At 37.9% G+C, this 23427-nt stretch overlaps 1 protein-coding gene across 1 annotated transcript in view; it reads right to left on the bottom strand.

The window, feature by feature from the left end:
* Positions 1-20215, bottom strand: part of thrab (thyroid hormone receptor alpha b) — a 158234-nt gene extending 138019 nt beyond the window's left edge. Inside the window, exon 1 of the mRNA XM_081393434.1 lies at positions 19872-20215. The gene's annotated coding sequence lies outside the window, so the exon portion shown is untranslated. The remainder of the gene's footprint in view (positions 1-19871) is intronic.
* Between the last annotated feature and the right edge of the window lie 3212 nt (positions 20216-23427).

The raw sequence follows: 23427 nt of genomic DNA, 5'->3' as shown, positions 1-23427 counted from the left end.
CCTGGATCCCCCCACAATGACACAAGACACCTTTATTGGAACCCCATCTATGTGTTTTTTTTTCTTTACCGCAAAGCGCTACAGTGAAGTTTCCATTAAAAAAGCAAAAGGCTCTAACACATTAGTCAGTTGACGTCTGGCACAAGTTCTCCTACACCCTATCCAATAACCTTAGCATATGAATAATGAAGTTCCTTCTGTGTTGAAACCACATAAGCTATATGGATGAGAGTTTTACTGAAGACAGCAGCAATTGTACAATCCAAAATCTGATTTGCCAAAGGGGTTCAGTCGACTCTAAAGGAAATCAAGGAGTTGAGGAGATCCTAAAAGATGCATATGTTTCAATAATTAGGACCAGCAAGCAAAACAACTACTAATTTATGAAATTGTTACTGCATAACAAGTCTTCTGCTTCAACCTCAGAGTCCTCCCCTAGCTAGGTAGTAGATCAGTTTTGCCACAACGTCTGCTACAAATCATGAAAGACGCAGAGGGTTAGGGTTAGGTAATGACACAGATTTTCCTATATAGTTGATTCAATTCAATTCAGTTTTAATGTTTATTTTTCTTAAACATTACATTAAAGACAATTATACAGGACGAATTGGTATCTCTGAAGTATTCATTAAAAGAACTGGTTCATAAGAGTCAACCGTCTCAGGAATTTGGCTACGCTGGTCTCCAGCATGCTTTTGATTCACTAAAAAGAACCGGTTCATAATAATCATTTGTGCAATAATCTGCACTGGTCAAATTGTATGTTTTCTTTTTCTCAAAGAACTCAAGAAATATTTTTGTTGTAAACAAACTCATATCAGTGTTATTTCTGTATTATCATTACAGCATTTATTAATATTACAAATGAGCTTTTATAATAATTTTATTATGTCTTAAATCATTTTATTTTGTAGTTTATATTAGTTTGGGAAGGTGGTTCAATTTTTATTTAGCTTTTTTTTTTCTTAAGTTTAAGTTATTTTAGTACTTAAACTTAGTTGCAATTTGCAAATGCAACATTTCTAAAAAAAAATTAAAACCAAAAAATTATTTTTAATAGTTTTAGTTGACAATATTAACTCACAGGAACAAAAAAGAAAATTTCTGCTGTGATTCAGAATTATGATTCAGCCGTGATACAGCGGTGAAGAAACAGTGAAAGCACAAAACAATTCAGACTGTAGCACATCACACATCCGCTGAAACAGTGTCTTACTTGCCTGCCCACATTGCCCCGGCCACTGGTGGTGTATGGACATTCATCCAATTTCCATGTTAATCCCAACTAAGCCTTCTTCACTGTGTCCAGCGAGGGATAAATAAAATGCATTAGATATTGGCCAAAAAAAAAAAAAAAAAAAAAAACAGGCTTAACTGTGGAAATAAAGCCATCCGAGCCATTTCTCTAACCTGAGCCCTGACTCACACTCCAGAGGAACGGCTTAAAGCCAATGCTGCATTATATGAAGAGGCAACAGGAGAGGGTTTACATACAGCCTATTCTCTGTGTGATACTGTGTGGTCTTAAGAGTAAGGAATAGCCAGTGAAAGCAGAATACCCTGTCTATGGAAAATCAGCTTTCCTTAGAGATTTTTTGCCTTTATTGAAAGCAAGGCACCAGTAATTTGCTAGCAAGGCAGTAAAACTTCTACTTTCCCTCTACCAGAACAAAAGAGAGCAAAAGAGTGAAAAACTGTTTTAGAGTGCTGAAGAGCACTCTCTTTAATGCTGTTGTAGTGACAGAACAGACATTTGGAGACCTGTGAATGAAAAACAGCAGTGATGTGATAAAGCCATTCCATGTAGGCTAAATGGGAGGGGTTTTTTCTACAGTATTTCTGCAGAAACACACTGGTTAGCCCCACTGACTCTGAAATCTCAATAAATAAATAAATAAAAATCCTGCTTCGCATAATTGAATATTAAACATCTACACAATATCTAAAAACATTTGGTTACACTTTATTATTGTGTTCGTGGTACAGTGTAATTGTACATTTAATTAATAAATAATAATAATAATTAACTAAATGTATTTACTATAGGGTTATAGTTAGAGTTAGAGCTGCACGATTCTGGAATAAATTGAGTAATCACGTTTTTGTTTTTTGCTTTTGAAATGGAGATCATGATTTTCCCACGATTCTGAAAAAACAAGTCCTAATAAAATAACATGTAAATTACAAGAAGTTCTGACAAAAAATGAATTGCTGCAATCTAAAACATTTAATTAATTAGAATGAATTGGTTTTTTTTTAATTGTTTGTTTGAATGATTCAATGACTCCCTCTTGAAAGATATTTTTGAACGAATCTAGAACTAATGATTCAATGACAAATACATTTTTAGCAGTCACTTGCACAATTTACGGTAATTACAATAGTAACTGCATCTAACGTGTAACAAGAAAGAAAGAAAGAAAGAAAGAAAGAAAGAAAGAAAGAAAGAAAGAAAGAAAGAAAGAAAGAAAGAAAGAAAGAAAGAAAGAAAGAAAGAAAGAAAGAAAGAAAGAAAGAAAGAAAGAAAGAAAGAAAGAAAGAAAGAAAGAAAGAAAGAAAGAAAGAAAGAAAGAAAGAAAGAAAGAAAGAAAGAATTTTGTCAATTCCCAAATTGACAACATCTACATTTTCTCTTGTTCGAGAAGCCGTTTCACTAGGATATATCGCAACTTCAGTTTCATGTCAACTTTTAAGCAAAACTTACTGAAATTCCTGCACCCAAATGTTCATTTAAAATTCAAATGTCACAAGCAAGAGATGAGACTACAGACAGACTCTCAATACATTTTGATGTCAAATAAAAGCTGAAATAAAAGAATTGTAATAGCAGTGAAAACAGCTTTAAAACTACCCGATGATAAAAAGAAGCTCTCTTTCCCTCTGACAGATTTACACAGACTGTCAATAAAATGCAGAATCACAAGCTGCACACAAATGTGCATAAATATGTGCTCTATTTGGAAGCTGACACAGATGGACATCCTGTAATATATTATTGACAAATGAGCACAAAAACTGGCAGCCACTTTATGACTGTTGTGGAAAATGTGTCTGCTGGACTGGAGCACCACATGTAAAGTCCCACGGCTAACTATAACTGATGGGTTCCAACACAAATATAGGTCACACAGAGAAAAAACAATGCAAAAGCATTTAATAAAAAGCAACTGGCCATATAACAGTGCATAGTTAGGACAGAAAAATAAATAGACTTATCAGAGGAATTATTATCAAAATGTTTCACATATATTTTGTTGTTGAAGTCAAAGGTCAATCAAACAACTCAAATTTATCTGCCGTTTGGTAGAAGCTAGCCAAAATAGCCAGACAACACAAAAAAGTACAAAGAAAAAAAGGTACAAGAAAATATGACCTCAAATTACATTAAATAAAGGGGTGGTATAATGCCCCTTTTTACAAGATGTAAAATAAGTCTCTGATGTACCCAGAGTGTGTGTGTGAAGTTTTAGCTCAAAATACCCACAGATCATTCGTGTGTGTGTGTGTGTGTGTGTGTGTGTGTGTGTGTGTGTGTGTGTGTGTGTGTGTGTGTGTGTGTGTGTGTGTGTGTGTGTGTGTGTGTGTGTTAGCAGCTCCAATTACCTCATGCAGACATGCACTAAACTGTCAGAAACTGTTATGCCTTTTATGTTTAAACTGGAGTCGGACAATGATGGAGAGACTCCAGAAGAAGTGACAACATGTAGAGCAACAGGACGTTTCTGAATGGATATGTGATGAATTTATGTAGCTTATGTGGAGTTAAATATCTTCATGTCATTGATTAGCATATTCTGTCATAATAATCTATAAATCGCTTGTGTGGGAACTGCTGTAAGATGCCTACAGAGTGACATGATATTGCATTTGTGTTGCGTAATGTATTCCATGTGAAAACACGGATGTGATGCTTGAGCTTGAACTCACAAATGTGCTCGACTACAACAACTCTTCCTCTTCTCAACATGGACTGTGTGTTCCCGGGGGCTGGGTTTATGTAAATTTTAGGGTTGGTGATATCACTAACCCGGGAGGAAGATTGTGTAGTCCCTACCAGCCGTTTGTTGTAGTCCTTAAAAAACGATTTCTTTAAAAGCAAATATCTCCCTTTGCTTTGAACTTTGAGCATTGTAACTTTGCAGATGTTTATGCTCAAACAGCAACATTACACACTAACTAAAGTTAGAAAAGTTAAATCATAATCAACCATCCCTTTAAATAACCCATTGCACTTGCAACATTAATAAATGTAGTTTGTGTCAACCACATTTGAATTACTGGCTGCTTTTGAAGATTTTGAACACATCTTCTTAATATTCAGCTTTGAAAAGTAATATCAGTGAACACTTTATTTTCAGTTTCGGTTAAACTTTAATTTTGGTTTTAGAGTTTCAGTAAACATTTCTTTTCAGTCCATCACTATATAACATGTAACACGTAACAGTTAACAGTTCGGACGTATGCACGAACAGCTGGTAAATTTACTTGCTAAAATTTATTTAATTTACTAAAATTTACTTTATTTTTCCTTTTTTAAAATAAAACCATGTATTATGTATTATATGTCGCCACATTGCTCCACCGGCAGACGACATGACTGCAGCAGGGCAGCTACTGTAGCTGTCTCTTCGATTCTTTGTTGTCGGTCACTAGCGACAATACTCATTAGGGCTGTCAAAATTGCTCAAAAATGACCTTCGAATATTCCCTAAAAAAACACATAGCTTATATTCGAACTATTCAAACATCTGGTTGCGCATTTTGTCAATGACGCGCATTACGTCAATAACAGGACAAATTAATACAAAGAGACATAACTACTTGAGTTGTATAGGTAGTTTTTTTAAGTTTAAACATATTTGACAACGTATTACCTACACGAAAACAAGTAAATCAACTAATGGCCAAGACCGCAGACCTCACTCACTCTCGCTCGCTCACTCGCATGCACTCTTTCTCTCTCTCGCCCTCACCCTCAGCACCAACCGCGAATAGAGCGTCTGGCGCGAGTGTAAAGACGCGTTTACGCGCGTCTGGAGGTCTTGCGGCGCGAATGAGGCGTCACGCGCTCTGTGCATAACAGTTTAAATGAACAACAACAATAAGCAAATGTTGAGTGCTGATCAAGAGTTTTGTGCAAGCAATTTAAGGTCGCGACTCTAATATAGCAGGCTTCATTCAGTGATTTAAACAAATATTATTAACATTAATTGAAGTTTTACAGTATATATAACCGACATTGAACGCTCCGAGCGAGCTGTGCTGTGGTAAACATGGAACTTTTCCTTGACATGAAACGGTAAATAATCAAACCAGTGGAAGCCTGCAGTGCATGAAACTGCTGTATCTAACCTTATTCATGCAATATCTATTCAGTCAGTACAGTAGCCTACACTTTAGTAATGTTTCTGTTTAACGTTAAATAAAATGACCCCTCAGGCAGCGCGCCCACTCGCAAAGCAGACAGCCGCGCCTCTGCTACCGCGGGCGTTTATCCACATTCGAATATTAATTTTCACCTTCGAAATTCTGTTTTTTAAAACTATTCGAATATATATTCGAATTTAGAATATTCGTTGACAGCCCTATGGCAGTTGTAGTGTCGTAGTGTCACACTTATTTCAGATGCCTTTTGAAAAGACTTCAATTATTCAACCCGCCAAAGTGGCTAGTTGGAGTGACTGTGTTACCCGCCACGAGCAAAATCCACCCGCATTTGGCGGGTTGGCGGGTGCTAATGTCAAGCCCTGCTAATATCCATTGGCCAACAACGCATTGACAAAGTTGAACGATTTACTTTTTGGGCAGTATGATCACGAGTGAAGGAGATGCTGAAAACAAATCACTTGCTGGATCGGGAAGGCTCTCTGGGTCAACCAGCGCCTTTTGTCCATCTGGCGGTCAAATACCAGCAGTCTACGAGCCAAGATTTGCCTTTTAAATGCCATCGTCACCCCGACAGCCATATACGCCTCTGAGATTGATGCAAAGAAAGATGGCTACAAATTCTGTGAATATCGTACAGAGATTGAATAACCAACGAAGAAGTATACCGCCGCACCTTGAGTCGAGCGCTAAGTGGACCTGGTTGTGGAACAACGGTTCCAATTTGCTGGACATCTGCTCCTTCTCCCACAAACCTGAATTCCAAAAGCGGCGATGATGTGGACGCCTGGTCAAGACCAGAATAGGATGCCAAAACAGAAGCCTGGCCGTCCGAAAAAGACTTGGCGCGTTCATCAAAGACCTGGACACTGGGAATATCATTGGACGATCGCGCTTACGCTGGTGGTCGCTTGTTTCCCAATGAAGGAACTAAATCTAAATCAAACAGACCTTCTAATCACAACACAACTCCTTTTCTCTTAGTAATGTTCACCTTTTTGTTAAATTTATATTAAGTTTATTTCTGATTGATTGAACAGCCTCAAGACAAAATAAAAAAGCAATAGAAAAAGCTTTCACGCACAGAGAAAAAAAAAAATGTAGAGATCGATCTGCTAGGGTGAAAGCCAAAATGGGGCCCAGTCTGCATGCCAAGTCAAACAGCTCTCCCATCTCTACTCGGTATAGCAGCCAGAGAGCGAGGCAGCTAACATTTGACACCTTTTTCATTTTCAGATAAAGTATTGCTTCTCAAAGGCATGACCTATTTTTCTCCTTTGCTTTTACCACTAGTTTAAGTCAGATGAGCAAGGCTCTGGCTTTCAGGCAGACATACCAAGCTGCAGATGTTTGCTCTAGAAACGTGTAAGGAAATTATGACAGCTATAAATGGGTGGCTCTTACCTTCTATGCTATCAGGTCATTATGGGATGACTATATGCTGCTTTTTACATTTTTTTTTTTTTTTGTAGCCTGATTTCATCTGATGTGATACTGCAGCCACAATTTTGGCTTACGGTGTCTTTTGATGTCAACTTCTGAAATCGTTCATGGTCTGATGGTCACAAGGAGGCAATGACCTAAAGCTCCGGGCCGTTATTAAAGACATGCCTTGCATCAACAAAATTCATGATATAGTCCACGGCTCCACTTATGTTATTAAACACAGGTCTGAGATTAAACTGGGTCAAGGATGGCCGATCTGCAGGTGACGTTACACCACATACCTCAGCCAGATGGACACGGCCATACCTACTGCACATTTAGAAACACATACCTAATGCACATACTTTTTTTAGAAACACACTAAGATATAAATTAAGACTGTAACCCACCATGAGATCGTGTGGACAGACATCAATCAAATCAAATAATATTCTTGGTTAGTATTTAGACTGTACTTAGTACCAAGATGGGCACTTTATAAACAAAACTGGACAATCTTTGCAACATGTACAGCTAACTAGAATACATAAACTGGCACAATATTTTTGGATTCAGACACTTTAACATTAAGGTTCAAAATGATTTATTGGCACAGTAAAAAACTACATTGCCAAAGCATACAGTATTGTAAGCAATATTGGCTAAAATAAATAACTATATAAATACTATAGGTTATATAATGGTTGCATAATTTGACTGTGTAGATATTGCACAAGTGCATCATTTGAACTGCACCACTTGAAAAAAGATGGCCAAACGTAACGCCATTCAAACCTAAAAGTACAATGTGAAAAGAGACCTATTAGGGAAGAGAGAAGCGTGGAATTATACTCAGTTCAAGCCAAGCAACAGATTCAAGTGTGGAAACAGCTTGAATAAAAATGTTTATGGCAGTGGTGTCTTACGGGTGGGTCAGCTCACAGAACTACTTGGCTGCTCTCTACACAGCTGCTTCAGGTTTCACTGGTTCAGGGTCATTCAGCGAGGGGTCTCCACGCCATGCCATCTCCCTCCTCTACTTCCCATGAATCAAAGCCTACTATAACACAACCACTGGCCTTGTCCAAATCAATGCCATACCAGTGTTCAGGCTTCTTTAACTCAATCTCTAAATACTCACCACTCTCTAACTATTTACTCTAGAATAATCGAATTTGAACTTGAACTTGAATAACTTTACTAAAAAGAATTTAGAATGATCGCATAATAAATATTGAATAAATATGAATATAGACTTTATCATGAACAATAGAGACTTAATATTGTTTTATATACACAGGGTTTTGAGTCAGTAAGATTTTTTAAACACTTTCCCCCTCCTTAAAAGCCCAAACTTAACATCAATGCATGCAACATGACTGTTGTAAAATGCAGTCTACTGTGGGATGTGCTTAATATTCAATATTTACTTGATATTAAAAATAGTAATGAAATGAGCAGCTTTGGTGAACACAAGATATTTCTTTAACATTCAAAAGAATTTTTAAATATTTTTAATGTAGCATAGTATAGCACAGGCAGTTGCTAACATATTTGGTTATTTGGATGCAAAACACACACCTGAACTAGCCAGTCCCGTTGAAGATGACTAAAGTTAGAAAATGAAGACTGCATGACATTAACTCCACACAAGAGTGGTGGTGATGACAGCTCACTTTGTCCCACAAAACAGTGGGCAGGGAACTCTCCTTAACGAAATCCTGATCCAGAAAAACTCATTCCCTACAGTATCTGTTGAAGTTAATGAGGCTTGACCATCGGCAGCTTTCCAGAGATGAAACATATAGGCCTACTGAATGTTGCAAAGTGAGGTTATACCCTACAGCATCATTATTACACCCTGCAATACACCTTACTATAGAATTCATACCAAGAGCCAGCACAAGAGATGCACACAAAACAGTCTCTACATTTTTAGCAAAAACAATTTTTATTTTTGAAAAAAAAAACAGACAGATAGAGGATTAGTCAGAAATGACAGACAGAAAGACAGACAGACAAACCAGAAAAGGCAGAGAGACAGAAAAGAAAGAAAACTAGTCAGAAAAGACAGACAGGTGAACAGAAGAGTTGAGGTTTTCACGAATATTCAATCCGCAATAATTATTCAAAAAATAAAAATAAAAATACTACTCACATATATAACTAGCCTAAATGCATTGGGTTGCGCTGTGTAGTGTTTAAACAAGATTGTATTTAATCACAGAATGTCGTCTTCTGCGTCTAGGAGCTGCAAAGTTTGGAATTACTTTGAACAAAATGAAATTAAAAATTAATCAACATGTTGTGTGCAAACATTAGCCACTTTTCCACAAACGGGCCAGTAGCCTATGAGCAAGGGCTACAGTAACAATGTGCCGGGTGGGGCCAATAGCCTCGAACCTCAAGCACCAAGCCCAAAATCAGGTTGTATTTCCACTCTCGGGTCAGTAGCCCTGCAACACTACCCTAAACACACCTCCATAGAATGACGTCACATAACTCTACCGTTTAATTAAACTGGTATTTAACATTTCACATAAATAGAAAACACATACCTATTCAGTTGCACTTTTTGTTAGTGGCCATATATGCCTAACAAAAAATATTCTATTAAAGTGTGTCCACCAAAGCGTTTTAGCCAGCTAAACAAAAAAAGCCAGGTGCTCTTCTGAAAACGCCCAGCTGGGGGGGCGTTTGAGAGCGCTTCGCAAGAGACACTTTGGTTGCTATCAGCAATATTAACGTCTCCATTTTTGTTCAAGTAGGATGGTTGGTCGGTGTAGTATTTGTCCCACCCCTCCTCCATTATAATTGGACGGCTGGGTAAAAGGGCCAGTGACAAGTGCAGTGGTTTACCCAAAGTTAAATGGCTTTCAACTCTCAGTGACACAATAAATAAATAAATAAATAAATAAATAGACACGCACCCATACAAACTTCTATTCGAAGCACAAGAAGTCCCCTGGGGTGTCTATTTGAAGCTGCTTTCTCAAGCCTCTCGTCTCCACTGCGGACAGCAAGCCAAATACATTTAACCGAAGTAGTTAAATTAATCTGGGTAAGCAAACTCGTGAAATATTATTATGGTACAGTGTTATCAGTTTGGCTAAAAGAACACAAAATATATAATGTATGCTTGTTGTGTATATTGCCTAATCATAACCTTGTTCAGAAATAGTGACAAAAACTTAATGATTAAAAAATAGCATCTCTCTCGTTAACCAATTAAATAATGTCCTGTTAAATAAACGAATAATTGAATATTAATTTTTTTATGAGCCCAAATATTCAAATACAATAAGTTTAAATAAACTATCCATATGTTTGCTTGGTCAAACCAAAGAGGAAACCATTGGGGGAAAAGCAACAGGTGTTCAAGGGAGATCGTAATCTGGACAAGTTGATAAATGATAGTGAACTCAAGGCAATAGCAACAGCAGCAGAAACAACCAAAAGAGCAGTTGTAATGTTGATTTTCCTGTTCCCTTTATGCAGGCTCCATGAATCCTCTGTCGGTGTATGTAATCTGAAGATGTGATCTCCTTCTCTACCAGTCTTCATTATGAAATGAAATCTCACCTCAGTTCTCAACCCTTGTTCCTTTTCTCACAGAATATCACACATATTCTGCAGGTGCAGTAAGCTGCCACGATCAATCCTCAGCCCGCTGCTGGAGCCTGCATCCAGTTAGTTTTACATCAGGCCTGGCTAGAATAAGTTGCTCCAAACCATAGAAAAATGATACTGCAAGGGGTGTGCGATATCATCTACAATAATATAGTAATTGTTTTAATGATGTGAAATCTGACATTATCGAGTATGTCCCTCACTTTGCAAACACCGAACAAAAACTCGGCAAGAGAGTTAACCCTTTTCGGTTTGGGTTAGACTACTGAACGTGTGCAGCATTTAGAGTGCACGCTCTCAACTGCGTGATTTACTCTATTTAAATGCAGCAACAAACACCCCCGTATTAATTGTCTGTTAAGGCTATTTATCATATGATATAGATAAGCAATCACACAAAGAGTGCCATTTTCCCCCCAAAATATCAGCACAATTGCAAATGCGATATTGATTTTACTTTAATAGTTTAATAAACAAGAAGTTAATATTAAGTGACTTAGATTTTAGACACAATATTGCAATTTCTCAAAACATATTTTATGATCTGCAGGGGGGAAAAAGGGTCATATAGATTTAAAACAACATGGTGAATGAAGAATTTACATTTTGGGGTTAACTATTTCTTAAAGGAAATGTCATTCTATCATGTTGAAGATTAATTTCAAGAGATAATCCACTGGAAAACACCACTTTTTCACCACCATTATATGACACATCTATCTTTGAAAACTCATTCACAAACCTCTCTTGAGATAAAAAAAAAAAAAACAATTCTTTGAAGGGGTCATAGACTGGATTATTTTATTATTTTATAATGTTTCCTGGGGTGCCCTTAAAATGTTAGTATGATTTTACCATCAAAAATTTATAAATAAATAAAATAAAAGGCATTTTTCCTAGGCTGATTTTAGCCTCTGATTTGAACGCTCTGTTTTAAGGGGCGTGTCTGTTGTGAGACTGTAAACGCCCACTGCTGTGATTGGCTGACATGTTTGCATATGAAATAGCTAGTATTACATGTGGAACTCTCTCTAAAACTTTTACTACGTTTTTACTATAACAGCTATCGAGATTAAGGAATCGTGAAAAGTATTGATCATAATGATCTATTCCCATCACATGAAAGGTTGCAGTGATGAGCATTGAGCAGATGACAGACAGTATGTTGATCGCGTATGAAAAGATCTTATCATTTCAATGCAATTTCGGCACTCTCACGAATGCTTTCACCAGAGGTCTTTAATACAAAAATACTGAGGAGGACTTTTACTTTCTGAACCTGGACTTTACAACTCTGGCTTTCACCAAATAACAATGCAAAGACGATGTAAATACAGTAAGAGCTTCGTTGTACTGTACATTGTAACAGTGTCATGATTTTGTGATGATTGATTTCAACGAGTTTTGGCAAGTGTCCAGATAAACTTGCGTTGTGTGATTGACAGCTTGGGCAACTGGAAAAAGGGAGCGTTCTTTGATCGCTTTCTTTATATAATTTAATCACAGTTTAAATAAGATTATTTTCATCCTACTAAGAGAAACAACGTGAAGTTGATTGTTTAGTCACTGGCTTGATTTACTGATGCATAAACAGTATTGAACGATATTTTGAGAGATAATCTGTCTGAACTTGAATAATTACATCAGAAATCACTGATCACAGATCAGGCATTAGAATAAACATGACTACTTACATGTTTGTGGCGTTGCTGGCAGATCCATATCGTAAAAGTCTGTTTGCAAAGCCTGCGCCAAAATTTACCAAATAATCCACAGTGAAATACACTGAATACAAACAAATAATGCACTGCTGAGACATTCACATTGTTGTGAAAAAAAAACTCCACTATCCTAGCATTAGAATTGTTTGGAAGGTAATGGTATTATTGATCCTGTATCGATCATTTCTCGTTCACTCGCGCTCCAGTGTGGTAGTGGCGTCACAAGTCTCCACTTTTTAGATCCTGTCGTTTGCTGGCCTTGGTTTCAATAAAATCAGTTTTTGGAATAACATGAAAGTTTAGAATTTTGAAACTCACAGGGTATTTTTATAGTATAACGAACTCTTAACTGTCAAAGGATCAAGGAACATTTGAATTCTCAGTCTATGACTACTTTGAGAGATGTCAGAAATGTGACCATAAACAAGAGTTGCATCCAACTGTGACAATGTGCTGTAAATTAAAGGAAGACATATTGGCTTGCAGCAAGAGAGCTGTCAGTTTTTATACAGCTGAACCAGACACACATACAATAATAAAAAATAAAAATAAACTACAATCACCATTCATATTTTTCTGTAAACACTTACAAGCTATACAAGCAGCAAACAGCATGGGCTGACATGCAAGTTCACAATAGCCCAAAAAAATATCACAGGCCGGTTTTTCAGGATTAAAATAAATGACAGCAACTACTCTCTGGGTTTTTATATGGCATTTAGTGGTACAAATAGGCATCTGGTGTAACTGATGGCCCAAATATCAAAGGCATAATAAAAGGTAAATGATCATGAGGTGTGGCACAACATCGCTGCCAAACCCTCAGCTCCTGGAAACGGTTCAGATGAATTTCTCAAGCATGAATGTTTATATAAGAAAAGACCTCCTAAAAGTAGAATTCCTTCCTCACATTAACAGTTTCATAGTAAAATCAGATTCAAGATCATTTCAATGACCCAGACCTCCCAGACAAAATGATGCCAAGGTCATCTGCAAAAATGCCTCACTTTTATAATACATTACAATACAAAATAATATAATAGAAGCACAAAAAGATGCAGATCTGCAATTCACGCAGTGCAAACAAAACATTACCTAACTTTACTTTCGATATTGAGGACGGTGGCACTCCCATAACTCCCAGGATTTTGATTTTCTGCCAACTCACTTGTCATCCATTTTAGTCTATCTATAGAAGTTATACATTACCTAAGATGACTCAAAATGGAAGTGGTGATGAATGCATTTTTCTGCTGTTGAATCATGCCTTTTATCAATACATCTGACTTGCGTTTTTCAGAAGAATTCTCTTTTGTGCACAAATCTGACTCGTTGTGCACCTCCCATTGACAGAATAGTTCAACACATATCTCATACCATTGCAAGACTACAATTAAGCAGATCTGCAGGAATGAGGAATGACTTACAGTTCGGTCGTGCTAAAGTCAATGGGTTTTCTGAATACGCTTTTGGTTAAATGCCTGAAATAAGGTCTGTGGTTACACAAGCTCAATATATTTTCACGTTTTATTCGATGACATAAAATACATCAGTACTCCCCCACTTATGATTTTAAGCTTTTATGTGTCTTGAAAAAGGTGGTTGATAACAAATGGCTAAATGAGACTACAGAGGTTGTCAGGGACATTAAATGTCATCACATCAAACTGGAAAACTCATCTACTCACCAGTCTACTTCTATAGTCGTGTTGTGTTTATACCCACTCTCTTGCAAACTATTCTAAATCAAACTTTTCAACTTGAAGATTGAGAGAAGCCATGTGACCATGGTGAAGTATATTTATATCCTACTTTTATCCGTTTACTTCAGGCGATTGCATTTAGGCTTCAGGCAAATATTAACTATATGAACAAACTTTGTAAAAATCATAAACCTTTCTTGATCACAGAGCTTAATTTCTGCAATAATCCAAAACTCAATGGAAATATCCTGTTGGCTTTTTGTCGAGGGAACCAGGGTGATGCCAACTTACAAGCTGGCCAGCTAAATTACATCAATCCTGCAGCACTCTATAAGACATAATAATGATATAATAAAAATTGTTACTTTTTATACTACAGAGGAGCATAGAAATGTTTGTTGTTCTCACACCTAACATAATAAATCTAAAACCATGCTATCTACACACAGTGGGAGGAATTAAAGCTCCAATATGTAGGGATTTTGTAATAAAATTTCCAAAAATAACTTGCACAGTGTGATATATTTCCTCCAGTTGTGTACTTACAATATCTCAAAAGTCTCCAAAGATTTTTTATTTCAGAGAAATTCCGATTTTAAATAACTGGCCGTCCCGGAAAAGAAATGTCGCGCCTCAGTGACGCAATGTCCGCTCTCTCTATCCTTCTTTTTTTTTTTTTTTTTTTTACAACTTTATTGAGGTTTTTTTCTTATCACAATAAACAATAAAGACATCTGACAAAGAATAAAAAAAGGAATAAAATAAAAAATATGACCCACATCACCGGAATATCGCATGGTAAAATGCGGAAGTGGTGGTTAAAGCGTTATAGCCATAGACTGTATGGTTATAGCTGTTATGGATCACGAACTCTTTGGCGAGTATTGAAGTGCCAACAAAACGAAAGCGTCCATATTCGGATACACGCGGAGTCACGGACTGTGTGACAAACGGAGGAATAAAACCCGGATATATATCACTGCGGATATCGGCAGGCGTTTTCGAGAATGGAGAGAGCTGCGCGTCTGGACTTGTCAGAGACTCTCTCGCGAGTGTATTGAGACAGGTAAGACATGCAACTGTCAATAATAGCACTTATAAACAAAGTTATATTGCTCTTTGTACTTTGGTAAGGCTTTTTATCACGTGTGGTGACCGAGATTATGGCAGTACAATTACAATCGGAGATGATGTTAAAAAAAATATTTAGTCATTACTTGCAAATGTTCGTTCAAATTTACTTTTAGATATTGGTTTGAACACGTTAAACAACACGGCATTAACCATAAAAAAACGTAAAACTGCACAACATTAACCAAACAAATCATTTGACAAATAGCTGTATGTTGTAACGGGATAGCCTAATATAGCATAACATTTCACGTCCCTTGCAGTTCATTAATTATGATGACATAAAATAATACGATAAGACATACAGGTAATACAAAAACGAATAAATTACCTCATCCGTGATCATGATTCATTAATTCCATTTAGATACATCGCTAGATGGTGAAAACGCATTATAAACCACATCTCCCATCGTCACCTCCTTCATAGCGTCATCAAGCTTCGCCTTTGTTATTGTTGGAAACTGCGCCCTCTTGTGGTCAAATACCAAAGTCACATACTGGAGCTTTAAGCTAGAGGTAACCATTTTTTTCTGTACTGTGGAGGTACAATCTATTAACACATTCAGCTCTCGACAGCTACAAAAGGTCTAGCACCTGTTACACACTTTGTTGTTAACAAACCGATAAAAGATTCATTCCCAACATCCAATGTTATTCTATATAGTTTAATTCCATGCTGGGCTGAGAGTACCTCCAGTCAGTGAATTGAACGTATTCTTTGCACCATTTACAACGCAAAAAATAAACCAGCACATTTCCGAGCCAAAAGAGCAACAGGGAGGAAGCCACTAAGACCAGATTAAAAGGCTGTCTGAGATTTAGGGCTGTTAATTAGTGTGAAGTGTGGCTTTTTTTTTTAAACGCCTCTCGAGACTCTGTTCTTATAAAGGCTAGTATATACTTTCGTCTTGCTCGCGTGCCGCCCTTTGCGGTCGTGTATGTGTGAGGCGAGGGGACGATTTTTGTAATAAGGCCAGATCTCAGCATGGAAACCACATGAACAAACCAATAACAGAAACTAAAGACAAAAAAGATCAAATACAGTCAGGAGTTGGCCTGAAAGAAAAGGACAGTGAAAGACAGAGATAGCTTTTTGTGTATAACAAACTGACGGAGTGTGTGCGCGTGTATCTGTGTGCAATGCATGCAGGTCCATGATGATTGTGTGGGCTACGTTATCTCAAAGGGGCCAGAACAGCGGTGGGTGACGTTCACGGGTGATTATACAGAGTGGCGATAAATTCATGTTTCATAGGACAGTGGTTGTGCTTATCAGAACTGAAGCCGAACTGCCCTCCGCAAACGTTTTAGACCAAAGTCAAAGTTCAGTTTTGGCATTTGCCACCATGCATCTGCTGAGAACGCAGTCAAAGAAAGAGGTTAGCACGGTTAGCGCAGTCATGAATTATGTAACAGCTGACACACAGCAAAGCCAAGGCTATGTTACAGCTAAAAACATGTAATTATCTTTAAAAAGAAAAAGCAGGAAGTTGTACAGGACCCCTTTTAATGCTCCAACACATAAAAGGAATGCTGTGCTAAACATAATTGAGCTCATTTGAGATGCTTTCTCTGTGTGTGAAAACCCCATTTATACAGACCAGGCATGTGATAAGCTTAAGAGAAAAAAATAAGGATTATTATTATGATTTTTATTAAAAATATATATTTTGTTGAATTGAGTATTTGATCATAATAATATATTATATTATAATAAAATATATGTTATAATAACAGTATTAATTTGTAATAAAAACAATAATTTATAATAAAAGTATTAATTAAAAGTGTTAATTTGTATTTGTTCTTATAAATTATTATTAATAACAATAATAGGCTAATTAAGAAATATCTTTATTATTTTACAGAAAAACAGAAAAATTGCAATACTAATATTTACGGTTGTCCTCATTTCTTTGCTTTCAAACGTTAAACCACTGAGCTTTCATTTTGGTGGAAAACTGCAGGGAGACACTTCGCTTTGTTGACAACAACAGATCTATAAACAATTTTCATTACAAATTTGGAAAGATGCTTGGTGCACGTTGCGTTCCCAAATGCAAATTCTAAGTGACTCAAACAAACACACAGTGCTTGCAGACTAGTATTTACTGTGAATTGAAACTGTAAATGAAACTTTACTCTGTATCATGCAGATCGTTATATGTATATATGATCGCACTAAGCCATCTCACATTCTCACAACGACGCATTTGCAAAATTCATTTAAAAAAAAAGTTACCGGGCAACTGGTAACGTGGTTTCAGCGCATATTCTTACTCGAATTTGGTACATGCTATGGGTGACCCGTAGATGGCGCTGTCAGGAGCAATCAGTGCATGACATAAATGTATTAGAAAACATAACATTTAGTAATTGTTTAAGGCCATTTTACAATTCTGAATACGGAAAAATAACATCCCTGATAGACATATGAGTCTCCTTTTGAATATTTAGATTTAAACGCTAGCTTTTAGGGTATGTTTACTAGGGTATGGTTAAAAACGTAGGCTATGCGTTGTTTTGGCCATCCATTTACACGAAAATGGCGTTTTGGGGGCCTGAAAATGGGATTCAAGGTGCAAGGTTTTGAAAACTAGGGCCTATGCCTTTACCGTCTCCATGTAAACAACAAAAACGTGAATTTGTGAAAACGGTGATGACATGCATGTTTTTGCATGTTCACGCATGCATATTACATGTTCGCTGTTTCAGCGGTCTCTGTCCACTTGTTTGGCCCACACTAGGGATCAGATGGCAACGTTCACACTTATTCAAATGAACCGCACTTACAGAGCAATCGCACCAGGGTTTGCTTTAATTGACCCAAACATGCCAACACACCTTTATAATGTAGTGCATGAATCGTCTTTTACATACATTTTTGAAGCTTGAATGTCCAAGTCCTGACTCAATTTTATTAAATTGAAAAGAGTGGCAAGGAAAAAGAATGTCATGGGTTTAGAATAAAATGAGGGTGAATAAACACAGAATTTTCATTTTTGGGTGAATCATTCCTTTAAAGTGATAAAAGAACATCATATTTTGAGGTTATACCATGTTACCACTATATTATAATTTAAATGATTCTATAAAGAGGCAGGGTATTGTCTTTAAAAGCAGATGCCATTTACAGTAAACTGCTGCAATCTAAGGTACAACATTTTGCATCTTTTTACAAAAATAATAAAATCCTGAGCGATAACGTTGGTTGATGTTTTACAAAGTGGACTTATCAGCTTTCTAGTGTGTGTGTTTTAGATTAAAAATGCATGACACATACAGCACGCTGTGATAAACTATAGGTCACAGCCTTAACACGTGCATTCTGCTACTTACACTAGAAATTATTTTACACAAGAGTGAACAAACACAAATGACGGTGTTCTGGTTTTCAGCTTTGTATAGGCTACTTCAATGCGCAAATGTCTTACATAATCAAATCAAAGCCAACTGAAAAAAACTGTGAAAATCAGCCAACTGAGGTGTAAAACTGAATGAGGCTGGGTGTGATGTGGCAGCAATAAACAAATCAAATAATCGGGACATCTGAAATATGACACAAAGGATTGAAAACCCTTCAAGAATTTCCAAGTGCCTGGTGGGTTTATAGAAGTGGCCACAACCTAACCATTCTCATACTTCAAACCCATCATTGTTAGACTGTCAAACCTCAAAACCATTTAAAGTACCCAGCATGCTTTTTGAGTGTCTGCTTTAGCATCATATTGACTGGGATTTCAACTTCAGCTGCAAAGCCTTAACTCAATGTCACTGCTCAATGTTGACCTATATAGCAAGGGGCCATGGTATGGAGGGCTGCTAGGAGAGGGGCCAGGGGAGTTCACTTCCTCCCCATTAAAAACTCATCAGGGCCCGACACAACAAGCCAAGCTACCGTTGGACAATGATTGCAACTCATCCTTGACTGGCTTTATAGCTCAAATCTAGCAAGATGTGCTCACATATATCACATATACATATTTGTCGACAGTATCCATCAGGTAATTCAGCATTTAGATGAACTTCTCTTTAGAAACATTACAGAATATCAAAACAGGTGGTTGCTCACTCACACATGCTTAAAAGTCCTTAAAAGTCCACTTGAAAGTAAATTGCATGTTCCCTGACACAATTCAAGAAGCAATTAGGCTACTTAGTTATTAAAAACAGGTCACATTGGTATGAATCACTTTGAACGTAATTAAATTTCACTTTAAAGAATGTGCTTAAGTTAATTGCAATTTTCACTTGTAAAATTATATCCAAGCTCATTCTATTTAAATTAGAAATAATTAAGGTAGCCTACTGTTGAAGCTGCATATTGCATAATCAGTTTACTCTGTAAACAGTTCACACAAACTTTTCAAACAGTGAGCAAACTAATGAAATGTTCATCTCTTTACCAACTGACCTGTTGGTACTGTACCTTCTGGCCACGTTATCCGCTGAATAAATTGGAAAAGAGCACCTGAAGTGAACCCATCAGCCCAACACATGCAAGCTTCAGTGTGTGTGTGTGTGTGTGTGTGTGTGTAGCAGGCACATACTGTACTGTACCAGTAGAAACGGGGCTACAATATGCCTGTTAGTACAGTATGTGCCTGAAACTAGGCCCTACATACAGAAAGACACTCTCCTCGCCGGCAACCTGTGCAATGTCAGCCGTTTGAATGCAAAAGACCGCGTGCACTAAAGCCTGTGGTGTCTTACACTGAGGAGCCATGGGAATGAATCATTTAGCTTTAGGACCGCTGACCTGTCAAACCATGCAGCTAGCGTACACTGGAATTAGCTTGCTAGGGCAGAGGAACGCGAAGGAATGTTACATAGGCGCGAGAGCAGTAAATAAACACGCACAGCGCGCGACTCACCGTGTGAATGTTTGGCGGGTTTCAGGGAGATCGTGGGGTTCCTGCGAGTCGGCGTCGCAGATAAGTGAAAACGTCCTGCTTCGTGTATCCAGTGCAAGTGTGGAGACACTAGTGCACACAGTGAACCGATACCACCGCAGCGTGTCTTCAAACTAATGTGTCCTCTTCCTAAAGTCCTCGGTTTGCTCTTTAGGACGTGCACTGAGCTCTTGGTGGTGGGTTTTCCCCTTAGTTTGAAGGGGGGAGAAAAGTCCTCTGCCTTGCCCGTGCTGCCACGACAGGGATTTGAAATGAAGAGAAATACTACGAACGCTCCTCCCTCCTCCCCAGTCCCACTCATGTACAGTACCACAGGGAGCGTATAAAACAATTTAATAAAACGATCTACCGCTCTCTACAGGACTAACACTGTAAAATACTTAGATGACTGCACTGAGTGCACTCTTTCAAACTGTTGTCATGTGAGGCGAATGACAGCGCGGGAGGCATCCGTCAATATCCCGCCGCATCATTGAAGATCCTCACCGCCTCTGCCCTTCTGACTTAAAGGTGCACGCAGACTTTTTGCTAATTAAAAGGTTTTAAACATAGAGAAATGAACAGCAGTTTTGAGAAATTTAAAGTAATGTATTCACATGAGAGTTTACACTCATCAGTCTTCTAGAAAAAGCTGTTTTATTTTATATGCAGTGGCAGTCACCCCCTCAGGACATCACATGATCATATGCATGATCTGTAAAGCTGCAGTTTCCTCTTGATCTCTAACCGTTTCTCCTCCTAATCTCTTCCATATCGCTTTAAAATATAGCATTCTGTGCAGAATTCAAATGGGCCCGATACGTTTTCTGACTGGCTCTGTGCTTTTGTGTTTCTGGGCCGGAGCATATAAGTGAGAGAAGTGTAAGTTTTGAAAGCTTATATCTTCTAAATGTGAATTTTGTCATTGTTTTGGAGCACACTACCTTAAAGGCTAAAATACTAAAAGCCAAAAAACTTCCATTTTGATTTCATGGGGACTTTAATAATATTTTTACTTTATATAGCACTTAGTCGATGCCACAAAGTCACCATGAAATCAAAAATGGACTATTCCTTTTTTCTTTTTTTTAAGGAAAACTGCAGTTTATTTAAAAGAGTCTATCCCTGCACGTCACTATTTTTTATTTTATTTTTTAAATCATGAAGCCTAGTATTAGTCCAGGATAAAGGTATAGATCAGTAGGTGTGCAATGCACTGGTCCAAACTAGTGTGTTTAATTTTAAGATAATAAATTAAAATAACATAATAACAAATGCAGTTTGCAACATCAAGCAGCAGCATAACGGACTGTTTTGTACAGTTAAAATAAATGGAAGTGGCTGACACAGTTTAAAAGTTAAAAATTACCTTTACATTAAAAATAATCTGTAAGGTGGATAAAATATCAAAATTAAACATCCAAAGAAGCAGTTCCTGATGGCTTAATGAAACAAACAAGCCACAATAATGTGCAGGTCTTGACACAGACTGAAGGAAAATGTTATGGCATCAACTGCCAAGTACGAACACACACACTCTCTTCCGCATCACAGCCACTGCAGGGCAGGGGACGCAAGTAAACAGGTGAAATGGAACAAAACTAGGTAAACAAGCAATATAATGTTTCGATATAATGCAGTACCAGTTAGTGAACAAACTTCATGCATCCAAGGTGACAGGTGTCATTATAGAGTGTAAAACTTCTGGTGCTAATGTGATGAATAATAAGACTAATCTAACCTTCAAATGGATTGTTCACCCAAAAATTAAAATTGTCATCATCTAACCCTCATGTCATTCCTTAAATCCCATAGTGAGTTGTGACAAGATATGTGCTTTCAAATCTGTACATGCTGCCTATGGATAAATATGCTGAATTCCTTTAATTGAATTGCATTCTTATACGTACAGTATATGACTGATTAAATCTAAAACAGAATGAGTCATTTGAGCATAAGTGAAGGACAACTGGACTAATTAAACATGAATATTCATAAGCTGGAATAACCTCTGAATCAAACAAACCCTGAGCAAACAGCACATCTTCAGGAATGCAACAGCCATTAATCTAGAAAACAGTGAATTAAATGACATATGAATTAAAGACTCATCTTTGCCCAGTGAGGGTGTGCATAAATAACAAAGGAACCTGTAATTTTTAATTTGGATGTTGATATTTGATATGTTGATGAACAGTTAAAAAAAAGGTATTTTTTGCCCTAAAAAGAACAAGGGAACAGGGGAACAGGGCAGCACATTCAGCCAAAAGGAGATGACTCAAAGTTAACAATACAAGTCTATCTCATCTGCTAACAATCTCAAGTATCATCACTTACCTGTTTATGCATTGTTTTCCAACCATATCTGCAAATAAACCTGTTTGAGTTACCTCAGTTCTGGTCATTAAGTCCAAGCCTGAGTGAGACAGAAGGTCAGACCAACAAGATGAGCACAGCAGGATTTTCCAATCATTCCCCCAAAGATCTTTTCCTCCCCCTTTCACGAGATGACCATCCCCTGGAATACTACGTGGAGGAGTTCCTCGAGCTTTGCCACCTGATGTCCTGGAGCGACGGCACCTGTCCATCTGTTTTTACTGTCAGTGGGAGCTACCACCTGCACGGTACTCCTCCCTCGTCTTTCCTCGCTCCTCATGCCCGCCACAAACCCAGAACTAGTGCCAATGCCCACCAAGGACCACAAGCCCGAGTCCACCACAACCCAGAGCCTGCCGAGTCTGTCCAGGTGTGTGAGCTGGCCTTAATGTCCATCCTGGAGCTCGAGCCAGAACCAATGTTCGTCCCGGAGCCCGAACCTGCTCTCGCAACGAGCATGAACTGCAAGCTGGAGCCCACTGCAGACCCAGAGTGGAGTGTGCCTCTTTCAGGGCCTGTTTTGTGCGTACGTAACGGTTATAAATGAGGCTCCAGGTGTGGCCTGTATTGAAGTTCATCCCTGAGGGAGTGCTGGTGGAGTCTGACATCGTCGAGCAGAGTTCCACTCTTCCTCATGTCCCTGAAGTTTGTACCTCATGGGAACTCCTTGATAACCTGATCCCCTCTTACATTCAAGCCTTCCCGTCCAGTCCCGTCCAGTCCCAAGTTGGCTACTCAGTCATCAGCTCCGCCTTAGTGTGTGGATCTTTCTGTCTCCAAACCCCAAACTCCACCTCGGCCCTTCAACCCATCAGCTCCACCTTGGCTCAACACTCCCTTAGCTCCACGTGATCCGTCATCCCTCAGGCTTCGTCAGGCCACCTCGTCCCTCCGGATCCAACTTGGTCAGGAGCTATCGTGTTTTTTGTTTTTTTTTACATTTTCAACTTTCTTTATTGTGTAATGTTGCTGTTTGAGCATGAAAAACGTCTGCAAAGTTACAAAGCATACAATCCTTAGTTAGAGTTAGAGTTAGAGTTATTCTCTAAGCATGAACTCCCTGAAACACCTCAATTGTAGTCTTGAGTTTTCTTCAGGGAATGTACAGTACACGTCTCAATATCCCTCATTTAAATAATTTCTGTCCAAGGCATATGGGTGA

Source organism: Scardinius erythrophthalmus, assembly GCF_964197995.2.
Source record: "Scardinius erythrophthalmus genome assembly, chromosome: 18".
NCBI classification, from domain to species: Eukaryota; Metazoa; Chordata; class Actinopteri; order Cypriniformes; family Leuciscidae; genus Scardinius; species Scardinius erythrophthalmus.
Note: the sequence above shows the minus strand (reverse complement) of the source record. Positions and strands in the feature narration are given on the sequence as shown.